Here is a 13,345-nt window from a genome sequence, read left to right as displayed (position 1 = left end):
CACCCCCGCCCCGGGTGCCCCGGGAGTTCAGCCGCCCCGACCCCTGCGGGCGGGACCCCCGCTCAGTCCCGCCCCTCCCCGGACCACGTGTCCCGGGCACCGCAGCGGCGCTGCGCAGGCGCGCTGCCCGCTCCCACTGCCCGGCCGACTCTGGGGCTCTGGATCAAAATGGCGGCGGCCGGAGCGGAACCGGGAGGGAGCGGGTGGTGTTGAGCGGGGAGGATGGCGGCGGTGGCCGCCGGCTACCGGAGGTGAGATGCCAGGGGGAGCCGCGCGGTGAGCGTGGGCTGGGAGGGGGCCGAGCTCAGTGTCACGGCCTCAGAGGGGAGGGGGCGAGACCGCCGACGCCCCCTCGGCGGGGTTCCCTGATCTGGGGCCGGGTGTGCTCCCCGCCGGGCCGGCACTGCCCTGTGCTGAGGCCGAGGGGCAGGCTCCTCCCGCGCCCGCCTCGTCACTCCCAGCCAGCAGCTCCGCCGCTGTGGCGGGGCTGGGGTGCGGGCCCCCGTCGCCCCGCAAGGCCTCCCGCCGCGGGGAACGGCCCTTCTCTTCGTCCCGCTGACGGGGGCGGGGGTCCCTGGTCCGGACCACTGGCAGCGGCCGCTCCTCTGCCGCCGTCGGGACATGCTTCAACGCCCCCTCCCCTGCGGAGCGCTCCCTGTCCGCCCGGGCGGCGTGGCCCTCCCTCCGGTGCTGGGCGGCAGCGGTCCCGGCGGCGCTCCCCGCGGAGCCCTCGGGAGGGTTGTTGGGGTTGCCTAACGCAGAAGCTGGTGCCGGGGCTCGTATTCCCGTGGTAGTGCTCCCCTTGGATCCCGCCGGTGTAAGAGCGACCGCAGACACTGGCTGCGGGGTGGGCTGCCGTTCTCCCGCTTGTGCGGGCGGCAGCTCAGCCCGTCCCATGGCAGCTCCTGTAGCTCTGAGGCTGCTGCCGCCCTGGGATGTGGAATTTGGTCTTGCTCCTGTTCGTACTAGTGGTAGCGTGGTGTTCCTGGAGAAACTTGGGGAGCTTTGTATATGATGTTCGTGCTTGTCCCTCTGGAATATTCCTGCTGCTGGTGGGATAGTGCCTTGCTGGTTGTGTGTGCTTCTACTTGCTCTCTCTGCCATCCCATTTGGGGCTGGTGGGTGAAAGATGACAGTCGTGTCATGTATTAATATAAAAGATGATAGCAATGTAGGAAAATGTGTTGATGCAATGATACTTCATTTGTGTGAGAATTTAGCTTAGGGAATGTGGCATCGCTTGAGGCTTTGCTCCAAACTAGTGTAACAATACACAAATCTAAAGTGCTTGGCAGGTATATACCACTAGGATGTAATTACTTCGGGTTTTACCACCTATCATGTGCTCTTTTTTCATTTGGAAATAGAGAAAATAGAAATTGAAACTCGGATACAAAATGTTTAGTGCTCATAGCTTTTTTTGAGGCACCGAGAAACTTGATGAGTTAAAGCTTTACCCTCTTTGTGTGAAAGATGTTAGGAAAGAGGATTAGTCTTCTAAGAGTCTCCTTCATTGTTTCAGAAATAAGCTGTGGACCACTTTCATTCTGTATCAATTTGCATCTTTACACGAGGAGGTGCTAGGAGGGCAATTCCTTTTTAGATCCAGTGAGTTTATTTAAAGTAATTTGAGCTTTTTGCGTAAGAAATCAACAAAAGTATTCCTTCTTTCTCCCCTGCTCCTTTATCAACTGAGAGGCTGCTGCCGAAATAACAAAATGAATTCTATAGAGATTGTTTCTGAGGCTGTGGAATCAAGTGTATTTTATTTAGTAATGTACTGATGCTGTGTGCTGTGGTGTTTAAAAGGCATGAGTTCTTTCTTTGTAGAGTATCTTCATGAAGATAATGTATTGGAAAGGTGTTGCTTGTGATGTTTTCTCTCTTCTTGGAATAATTTAATTCTAACTAGTTGTAGCTGATGAACCAAAGTGTAATTGATCCATTTAAGAATTTGCTACTTTGCTGCATCAAATGTGTGTAAATATTACTATCTGTTCATGCTTATCTGTAAACCTCTGATGACTGTCTTAGCTAATCTTAAGCTACTGCATGAAGCTGTTGATTGTTCTCTGGTTTTTTATTCAGGTTTAAAGTTAGATTTGCACAGCTGGAGAACATACCAGTAATGTTGAAAATAATTAAGTATTTTGTGTACAATGCACAGTCAGTGTTTGTTTCTGTTCATTGGAGATGAAAAAAGCTATTGAATCCTTTGTACTTCAGCTCAGCTGCACTAAGCATTGTTTTACTTACTTTCAAACTTTAGCCAATATATAAATGGGTTTGACATTTTACTCTAATTTTGTATATTTAAACATACAATGAGAACAGACACAAGTCATCTTGGATCATTTTATGTCACATTGTTGTAATTGCTGACTTTTTAAAGAAACTTGCCTCTCATTAATATAAGTGAATTTTCTTTGTATGTCCAGATTCCCTTGCTGAGTCATAGATACAGTAGTGGTGTAATGCTCAGATCTGGCATTGACTAATTTGCAAAGAGTCATACATGAAAGAACAGATTTGTTTTTATAAGCTCTCCTGGAAGACTTGCATGGACTTGTCATAGTGATTTTTTTTTGAAAATTTTTTTTCCTCTCTTGGTTTTCAAGCTTGTCTGAGAAACTCAAGACTTTGTGTTGTGAAGGTATGTTGCTCATTTTGAAATTATAGTAGAGTGTGCTGTCTCTGCAGCCAGTTGTTTGACTTTAATTCAGTTGGGGCTGTTGGAGCTTGTTGAATTGACTAGCAAATTATTGAGTTTTCATTTTGAAAATGGCCTTTCAAGTTGCTATGTACATGATGTCACATCCCCAGAAGCTTGGAGGGGATGAATTTCTGGGCTTGGACAATGTCTTTTTCTGTTCTGCTTTGCAGGTTGCATTGCTATTGTGGTGTCTTGTCTTGCACATGGCTGCAGGAGGAGATGTGATATTAGCCCTTCCCCTCTTGCCACCCTGAAGCTAGTTTGGTCTTGGTGTTCCAGACCACATGCAAGGAAAAGGGAATTTATTCTGATGCCTTGGCTGCACAGTGATGACCAAGATAGTTGTGACTAAAGTGCAAAAAGTAAGATGCATCAGAACAGCCTGTGGGCATCTCTCATGGACTGCATGTAGTTCATAGTAATCAAACAAAAGACCTATAGATAAAATGTGAGATGGCTCTTAAGAAAAAATAACAATGTTCTTAATAACACTAATGAGAATCTGACTGCTCTTATGGTAAATGTTGTTATAAAACTGCTATTTTAAGTCTTTACTTTTTTTTTTTTTTCTGAATATATTTAGACAGATTTTGCTTTCTATTACCAGATCAATGGTTTGTACCATTTTTTTCACACAAGTTTGGAAAATTGATGCACAAACTTGATGGTACGTGCAGTGGAGACTGGGAATCCTAATTCAGATGTGAGAATTAGGTGAGCTTCCAGTGAGTCATGTGGTTATTGATTTGTTTCATTACCCATGTTCTTTGAAGAATAAGGCTTGCCAAGGAATCTTTAAATCTTTGGACAGAAACTATTGTGGATTTTTTGAATGCTTTTTCCTATTTTGGCTTAACAGTATATCTGAAGGGAATGCAGATGTAAGGATTGATTCTAGTCCTGGATTTTGTGACTATCCATTCTGTCCTGCATGTCTGCCAAGAAGGATGCTAACTGTAGTGATGCCTATATGTAATGAATGGATGCTAAGAGGTCTGAAATCCTTACATGTTTTACATAAAGGCAGTATGAATTGTGTGTTGTAGAGAGTAGAAATGGGCAAGAGGAAACATGCTTAGGAAGGGAGCTGAGTAGCAATGGTGCTGCATGTAACACTTCTTACAGAACTTCAGACAGCAAGGTGTGAAAAGTTTTTAGTGTTTTGATTATATCTTATCTGATCTGTGGTGTTTTACTTTCCAGTGTTCAAGCAAAGAGATTGGATCATGTCAGAGTTTCACCCAAAACTAAAGGGAATCTGAAGTCTCTAATTTTTCCGTCCTTGGGACTATCGCAAATAGGTTTCTTATTTTATAAGGATGCTCATGAGGTTCTTTAAGATGCTTAGTGGCAAAATTAGCTTTAACACTTGTGATCCACAGTTGCTTCTTCCTACTTTCTGCACAGTCCCCTCAGCTGTGTTGGCAGAGCTGTTTACAGGCTTCACTCTGGAGCATTGCAGGAAACTGATTTGTTTAAAAAATAAGCCACTAAAACACAAAATAACTTCAGATCTGGTCTCTGATCTGGGTCATTACATTGCTATGGAAAGTTTGTTTGCTGGCACAGTACAAAGGCAAAGTCAGGTAAAGGGGATCTGGGTGTGGGACTGAGTTGACTAAAGTATGTTGGATTGAAGTACATATATAAGTATGTACTTAGTTAAATAGGATTTGATTACTCCACTGGGTGTAAGTGTTGGGCAAGGTTACACGAAATACTACTGAGTGTACACTTTAACAACAGGTGGGCTTGGAGATAAGTGTTCAGTCTGCTGGGGATTTTCTGTCATCAGTGGATTTAAACTGTTTTTCTAAATGTATAATAACTGTTATACCAGAGTGATAAAACATGGGAAAAGAAAAGTAACAGCAGTCAAAACAGATTAAGAAGAAACCTTCAGTAAGGTGTGGGGCTGTAACATTTGAGGGTAACATCTTCCTAAACCGGTTTCTAAGTTTCAGAAGTATCTTCTGGAGAACCTGTTTGGTTTTTCAAACTTGACTTGCCAACACTATCTGTTATCTATATAAATGTCTGATTTATTTTATTATTTTTTTTATCCTCTTTGTCCTCAATTCTTGTCTGAATTTAATTGTCATATTGTGTGTTCTATATGACACTGAAACCATTGTATGTTTAGTTCTTCCTGTATTGTACAGGATTTTTTTTTCTGTCCATCTTCGCTTTTCTTACCTTCCATATCATGTCCCCAGTATCTTCTAGTTTTTTACTATAGTAAATTGTAAAGGGTAAAATTTAACTTCCTTTTCTATTTCTAGCACTGAGTTTTGAATCCAGGTTTGGAGTTCAAAGAGCAAAAATACCAAAGTGGAATTCTGTATTATTAATTTAAAAAAAAGACAATCACAGACTAATTGAGCATGGAAATACAGTAAAAACTGATGTCCTGTACCTTCTCTCATCCTGTAATGGGCATCTCAGTTTCATGTGTCTTGAGAGATGAAAAGAAATACACATAAAATCTCTAGAATTCAGGCAGAGAGAATCAGGTTAATAGGCTCATGGGCTTCTTTAAGGTCATTCTGGTAGTGACTACAGCAAACTGAAATACAACTGAATTGCTTGTACTGATGTTATTAGTTGAAGATGCCTTTATCAGTCTGTAATGAGGTACTTCTATGAAGTTTTTGAAAGTAGGTGTTTATTGTACTTCGGTGACTAAAATCGTAGAAGGATGCTGAGTTGACACAATGCATGTTTGACACAGGAAATTTTGTATTGTTCGGTGTAGTGATGGCCTTGACACTGAACAAAGAAGAATCTAAGATGTGTCAGTACTTATTAGCTCCCCAGAGGCAGCAGTTGTTACTGGTGATCTGGATGTAAGCAATGTAATTCCTATGAAGAATTGTATGTAACAGTATGAGGAGTTGCTCGTCAGTGTTACTGTGAGTCCCCCAGCCCTCCCAATGCACTAAGTATACCAGTTTCCTCTGCAATTCGCTTTCATGAGTGATTTGATGAATCAGATAATCTAACTTTTGGTTGAGAGTGTGTGTTTACTGCCTCAGACTCTCAAATCCCAACTTGGCTGGCTTTATTTGTATAGCCAAAGATAATGTTTGAGGGAATTTAAATTTTATTAAAACATTATATCTATACATATGTATATAAATTTTATTTAAAAAGAGACAGAGTATTTGCATCAGAAAGTATCTCCCTCTTCTTACTTGGTCATTAAAATCTCAGTAGGGTTTAGTCTTGCATTAAACACTTTTGGAAATGTGCATTTGGACTTGAAATTCCAGAGTATCCTTTTGGCATGCTAAGGTTGTCAGACAGTGTAAGATTATCTCCTCTCCAATAGTACTTTGTAGTTCCAGACACAAAGCTGAATACTCAGTAACCCCTGGTAAAGTGACTCTTGTATGTATTTCTGTACTGAATCAAAGCTGCTTGTCTTTAACTGCAGTTAACCAAGGTCTTTGATGCTGTAATGTGGACATTTACTATTTGAGGTTGTTTTTCAGGCTTAAATTACAGGCTGTGGAAAACGTCGTTACTCAGAAGTACATCCTTAAAGCAAACTTTGCAAAAGATCTGTCCATTCTACTCAGTGCTCTCCCATTTTAAGGAAAATTAAATTTGGTTTGTCTTACTGTAAGTTTCAAGATCAGTTTAATTTCTCTGCTGAGAAAACCTGAAGTAATTTTGTTACTTCATAGTTCTTCAGCTGATTATTGGCTGGTTTGGATTAACAGTTTTGTGCTCATTTCACTGTCTTAGGGATGTTGTTCACTTTTTCCTTCTTCCTTTCTCCCTTTGTTTTGTTTTTAGTTACCAACTTACTACTCTGGAGAATTAAATTTAAAAATGCCACATCTTGTGACTGTTACCTACGTCGAGGCTGAATTGTATTAAGCACTAGTGATCCTCAACTGTAATGAGAAAGCTTATTTAAACATCTTGTCAATATGACTTTCATCCTTGTTTAAAATTTGGAAGGAAGAATTTGTCTTTCTTTCTACATACACAAGATTAACTTGTTTCCCTTAAATTAAAATGCATCTTTTGTTTATGTTAATCTGAAAATTGATCCAACAATAAAAACTGTTCATTGAATATGAATGTGCAAGGAAAGAGTGGAGAATTGAGTCAGAATGGTCATCTGGGCAGCGATGGAAGTGAGACTGCTTTTTTGGTGGCAACGATGGTGATTTTTTCTGTTTTGATGAACTTCTCAAACAATTGGGGAAAAAAATCAAAGGAGGTTTGTTAAGGGTAATCCACACAGGTATAGACTTCCCTTTCTGCCTTTAACACTTCCTTTGAGTGTGAAAGAATAGTAATGTCAAGAACATTTGTGTATAAGAAAGATAAATAAAATTTGGTCTAAAATATTAAGAACAATGTGGTTGTTTAATGGAGTATCTCTTCTAGTAAAAACAATCCAACAGACCTTCCTTCTAAAACTTGCCTTTGATATCTTTGAAAAATCTATTTTTTCAGATGTTCTGGGGCAGCTGACAGGCTTCAGACCTTGTAGAGGGAGAGGGAAGAATTAAGGCATATCATAATTCTGCTCAAAGGGCAGATTTGCTTTAGCAAATAGTTAAACAAAAAAACACCCCCACAAGTTCTCATAACTGCAGTCTTAAAGTCTGCCTACATGAGGAATGTGTAGGTACTGCAGAATTAATTAAAGTAAATGCATAAATGGTTGGTGCATCCAGTTTTAGGCCCAACATGGTATGTCCACATGAGCTCTTTTGACTGTTGTGTAAAATTTGTGTGTTCATGTTACAGGACAAAAAAATGAAAGCTTTAGAAGTGCGGGGAGAGCTTGTTGCAGGAAATCTGGAAGACATAACTTCCTTTTCCTGCCAAAGGGAAAAGGTAAACAAAGCTCCAACTACTAGCCTGGTTTTCTTAACAAGCCTTTCCTTCTGTAATTGATTGTTTTTGTCATTGTCTGTTTCATTTGAAATGGGTTTCTGTATTTTTGGGGAGGACATACTCAAAGTTTGTTAGCATTTAGTTCTTGCTGCACCTGCATAAAATGTAAGTGTAGGTATTACTCGAGGTAATTATTGAAACTAAAGTTACTGGCCTAACTTTTGAGGGTTCTGATAGTTTGTGGAAGTATCTGAAGTTTGCTTGTGAGGGGAAGCATTGCAATACTGGTGTAATTTGCTGCTGTCGTGTGCATGTACCAAATATCCATTTTCTAAATTGCTGAAGTCACTGAAGTGTATGACATAGAATGATTTTTTTGGCACCAGATATCATGAAGTAAATGTTAGTTATTGCAGTCAATATGACTTTTAAAATTTTCCACTGAATTTAATGAGTTTAGGTTGACCATATAGAAGAGCCCAATTGGAGGAGAAATCTTTTGAATGTGCAAGCATTTAAATAATTTGTTAAAATCTTAGCATATAAAAACAGGCATAGGATCACCATGCTAGTTGTGTTTTTGTATGTTAAAAGCATCTGAATAAAAGGAAAATAGTTTGTGGGGTTTGACCAGGAATTTCAGGCTTGCTCAGTATGGCAGCAGTCCATAGCCAGTTTACAAACTCTTGAATGAGTCAATTGTATAAATACTCTGCACAATGGATTTTCCAGTTTGATTTTTGTATTGCTCCTTGCTTCAGTGAGCAGGTAGACCTGGGAGTGACTGTGGATGTTAGGAGACAAGGGGAAAAGATAGAGTGTCAGCATGGAAACCTGAGCCTCAGGAGGAGCAGCTGCAAAGCAGAACTCTGCCTCTGTGCCTGGGGCCAGGCTAGAGTGACTTGATGAGGCTGAACCCGAGTTTATAGAGAACGAAAACAAACTACAAAGGTAGAGTTTTGTGGAGCTGTGAAGCAGTTTAATAGCAATAGTTTACTCTCTTCATACCATAACTGCTGTGGGTTCCTGGTTCAGTTGTAGCTGGCTGTCAGACCAACCTGCAGGGATTCCCAGTCAGCAGTGGGCTGATGGATAAGCCATCTGAAATGATGTGCTCTGTGATGTTATAATCTCTGTGAGTACTGTGAGGGGAAGCAGGACATCCCACTGGCTGGAGCAGCAGTGAGGGGGAGGTGTGCTCCCTGCTAGTTTGATATCACCCTGATGTTCCTGTGAAGAGCTGACAGGCAGGGAATCCTGCACACACCCTTAGCTTCTCTCCATCCATGGAAGAATTTGATTGAGAGGAATATATTAAAATGCATAAAGGCTTGGCTTTGTATTTTTCCTCATATGACTTAATACCTGGATGCACATATTCTGTCACAGAAAATTTAAAATCTTCCAAGCCTCAAAAAAGCAGCAGTCCCCATGGACTTTGTTAGTAGTAGTGGCTGCTATGTAAAGGGTTGTTAACCAAAACCTAGTTGAAAAGAGGAGCAAACTTCACAAACAAAGAACAAAAGAAGTACAGGCCAAAGACAACACAGCAGTTCAGCTAGCTAGCACTACTGTGGTGAATCCTACTGGTAGTTACTGCTGTGTAAATCACCTGCTTCTACTAGGACCTGCCCTTGCTTTGCAGACAATTTGAATATAGTATTTTTTTTCTGTTAATTTTTATCTGTGTAGGAGAAATATACTATTACAAGAGTGCTCTTAAGGCTACTGACTTACATTAAAATGTTGACATTGAAAGAGATGTTTGACTGAGGATAGGGGCAGTGCCTCTTGAGGGCAGAGGCTTTTGGGGCCATACAAAATGATCAGCTGAAAACAAACATGAGCCAGTCACATCCCTGATAGGACTAGCAGACAACTATCTGCTAGAATGAAAGGTGACAGCTCTGCTGTAGAACTGAGTGCCTGGGACTGGAAAATGTGTTGGTTTTTTTAAGTCTATGCCAACTCAATATTAGTCAAGCTACATGTTGCATTTGACTGTAGGGAGCAAGCAGCCCTTTTTTACTGTTCTTCCTTCCTCTGGTGACATTCGTTGGGTCACTTAATAAACTGGTGCAGGAAGTAATTACAGCAGAAAGAAAAATCCTGCAGAAAAGTATATGCTGATTTAGTTGCTGACATGATGGAGGAGCTTTGAGAAGGCAGTGGTAGTAGCTGAGATGAGCACTGCTTCTGCTGAAGTGTGCATAGAACCACAGTGTCAGAGAACCAGCTTGCTTTTGTGTACACCAAATAACACATTTTGAATCCAGATTGGAACGGTGTTTGATGGGATCCAAGGCTTTTCAAGCCTTGGACTGTTACTGTAGAAACTATTCAAATTGTAGCTGAAGTGTGTCAGGTTTATGGCTGTGATTTAATGCTTTTTCTGAAAAAGAAAAATCAGTGTTTCTTTAATGACATTTCTGATATGTCTCCTGAAATGAACTGGACTAGAGTACCATTAAAGCATTCTTTACCATGCTTTTCTGTGTTCTAGCTTCCAATTTTTCCTATTGTAAATAGATTAATCCATTTGTCTTAAATATATGGGAAATTATGCTAGCAGCTTATACGTCAAACTGTTATAATAAAGTGAGAAAGCTGCATTGGTGAAATGTGCTGTTGTGTCATGACAAAAGAATCTTTGGAAAGGATGATGTACAGAACAAAAAGAGTCATGGTATTTTAAGGATGGGGTTGTAGAGAAAATTATTTTGAATATACAGCAATTTTGGTAATAGCTTTTTAACCACAGGCATAGATGAGATGTGTGTTTTTCCATCACCAGGCATCTCTGAAGCTTGTGCAGAAAGGAAAAGGATTAAACAAAAACACTGAAGTAACAAGCAATGGTGTTTGGCAATGGTTCCAGGCAACAAAAATACCACAGGATGATGATGTTACTGATACCATGGCTAGCTGGCAGGATGAGGAGTTGATTGCAGTAAAAATAAGATAATAGAGGTAATCAGTAAACTGATTTATGAACAGAGTTCACCCATATGATCAGCGCAGGGGGCCAAGATTTTTAGTCTGCTTTGACATTGGGATCGTGGAGCTGTGTTGGATAAACTCCAAGCAGCATCATGACCAGAGACTACTGCTGTTCCTCTTAGTGCTGTGGAAGTTAACAAGGGAACTAAAACTGTGATAAAAAGGTTGGTTTTTTGAAAGTGAATTGAAAATGTCTAGTCGTAAGAGAGGATGGGTGCTGCTTACTTAGTGTCTTGGATTGCCTCATCAGTGGCTTTAACAGACTCTCGGAGGAAATGTGTTTTGAGAGGAAGTGTGCATTGAATTTAGAAGCACTGTTGTGTACAGGAAGCTCCCAATCCTCATTCAGAGGCTGTGAAAAAGTTGAGCATGGAGTAAAGGAAAAATGTCTCCAGTACAAGGAGACTGAAAGGTTTACCCCACTGAGGTGATGCTTGATGTGAGAAGGCAGCAGCACAAAATCCAGATATGGATCTTCCATATGGCTGGGATTTGAGCCAAGATTTCACTGTCTTTCATAGCCTTGCTAATTGAAAACAGCATTTTTTGTTGTGATTGGGTCACAGCTTGAGCAAGAGGAGGAATTCCCCTTCTTGATGAAACAGGGATCTTTGGGGACCACTCTCAAAATAAAAGAAATTCTTAGGAATTGTGAAAACTGAAGTGAGGAAAGACTACCTACCTTCCACAAAAAGCAAAAATCCTGTTTACAGCTAAGTTGTACTTGAATAGGAAACACATGAAATCAGCTATAAAAAGGTGGGACAGTTTCATGTGGGTGATTCTTACTTTTGCTTCACCCTTGCATTTTCCATGAAGGAAGAAGGGAGCAGATGACCAAGGGCACTGCTGCAGTGAAGGACAGGCAACATCTGAAAACAGAGAGAGGAGGACAGTGGTCTAACTAGACTGGTATCTGAAGCTAAAGTTAGCTGAAATTTGACTGAGTTAAGTTACTGTATAACAAGACAATTGAGTAGTGGCCCGAACTTTGACAGAGAGAATAAAGGAGACTACTTTTTAAAAAAGGTGTGATCCTCTTTTGGAGGCACTTTTCATATAATTTGGGAGTCTTAGCTTTTTCTGTCTTAGCTGATGCATTTACAGACACATTATAACAAAGAAGATTTCCCTTTCTTAAAAAACAAAAGCATGTTTTTGTTTGCTAAGATTGCCTTTTGAAAAACCTTTAGATTACTCAAAAATACCACAGTGTGTCAGAATATCTTGCTTATTCTAGACTAGCTAAAATGAATTATTCCCATTTTCCTTGTAAATGGATATGTTCAATCTTAATTACTCTATTCAGATGATATTGATAAAGATTTGGTGGATAGGATTTCTCTGATTTTCTTACAAAGTAGATTTAATGACTTCTTGTGTCTGAATCAGATAACATTCCTTTTAAGTAAACTTCTGAAAAAATGGAGTCGTTGAAGAATGCATGCTGTCATTTCACTTCAGGAGAGTCCTGGAGGGCAATAAGCGAGTTCTTGCTGGTTTTTCTAGAAGAAGTGTTTTGAATTTAACTTCAGGAACTTTAGTTAGGTCTTTCATGTGAGTGTCATCAATCAGAATAGACTTTTGGTAATTTAGTGGGTGCTTGCAACCAGCTGGAAGGATCAGTGAGGATAGAGATCAAGATTAATCTTCCAGTGTATGAAAACATTTAGGTTGCTTGGAAGGGACTTCCTGTTCTGTGCAGGTTTGTACTGCTGTAAATCAGTCTGAGTGTGCTTTGTATGTTTTGGGTTTTTTAGGTGCTGGAACTATTTTGTATTTCGGGTGATATAACATGTTCATGTCCCATGCTTCTGTGGTGGTGTTAGTGATTTCATCTGTCACTCCCTGCTGATGACATTGTTTAATTGCTTCTAGGATGTGACACATTGACATCATGCTCTGAATTGCTTTGCTGATCATTAAAAATTCTGCTTTGAATGCTATTTGCAAAGACAGCATTGAAAAGAGGGCTTTTTCCTATACGTTCTGTGTCTTTTTAGCTGCCAGGATGCTTCTGAATGTTCTCACTTATTCTCTATTTGAATAAATTTCTTTTAGCTTTCATTTTCTCAGAGGATGTGTTAGAAATTGATACAGGTTTGTTGTTTTGGTTTTTTTTTCCTACAGCCTTAAGATTGTCAACAAATCTAGAAATAAAAAGCCTGGACTACTGTGGGTTTTTTCCTGCCTCTGTTTTAAAACAACTGTACTACTTTGTGAGAAACCAAGTACTCTGAGATTCACGCTCAACTTCAGGAAAGGATTCTTTGTGATAGCAGGAACACATGATTCTCAGCAAAGTACTAAGCAATGCAGTCACTTTATTAATCTAGTTATATCTGCTTTTTCCTGCCCTCTTCTGCCAGTAACTGCTGATGTGGCTTACGTGCTGGTATTTTGCGTATTATATTTTCTTTCTTTCCAGTGCAGTAAATCATGAAGTAAGATGCATGAGCCCAAATCATGGAGAACATTATCTGTTCCTCACTTTTGTACAGCACTAATCCAAACCAGAGCCTCCCAGCTGTATCAACTACATCTCTACTATTGTGTCATCTAGATAATTGTAAATAATGGTGAAGGTTGATTGCTTGACTGGACTATTTTTAAAAAGAGTCAGAGTAGGTTTTCCATGGATCTGTGTGTATGTTTGGCTACATTTTGAGCTGGTCCTTCAAAATTTCAGTTGTTTCCTTTAAGCAGAGATTTACTTAAACAATTTTTCCAAGATTTCTCGTGGGATGCATGCTCTTGAGGTCGGAGACTTCT

General features: G+C 40.4%; 1 protein-coding gene across 3 annotated transcripts in view; it reads left to right on the top strand.

Moving 5' to 3' along the window:
* Nucleotides 1-132: 132 nt before the first annotated feature.
* The window catches only part of BTBD7 (BTB domain containing 7), a 51,538-nt gene continuing 38,325 nt past the window's right edge, over nucleotides 133-13,345 (top strand). For 2 of the 3 annotated variants that reach the window (XM_030452293.1, XM_030452295.1), the window contains exon 1: nucleotides 139-251. The gene's annotated coding sequence lies outside the window, so the exon portion shown is untranslated. Of the gene's footprint in view, nucleotides 252-13,345 lie in introns of all 3 variants that reach the window. The other variant, XM_030452294.1, reaches the window with a different exon arrangement.

The sequence above is a fragment of the Calypte anna genome, chromosome 5A (assembly GCF_003957555.1).
Source record: "Calypte anna isolate BGI_N300 chromosome 5A, bCalAnn1_v1.p, whole genome shotgun sequence".
Lineage (NCBI taxonomy): Eukaryota > Metazoa > Chordata > Aves > Apodiformes > Trochilidae > Calypte > Calypte anna.
This window is presented reverse-complemented; position numbering and strand designations above follow the sequence as displayed.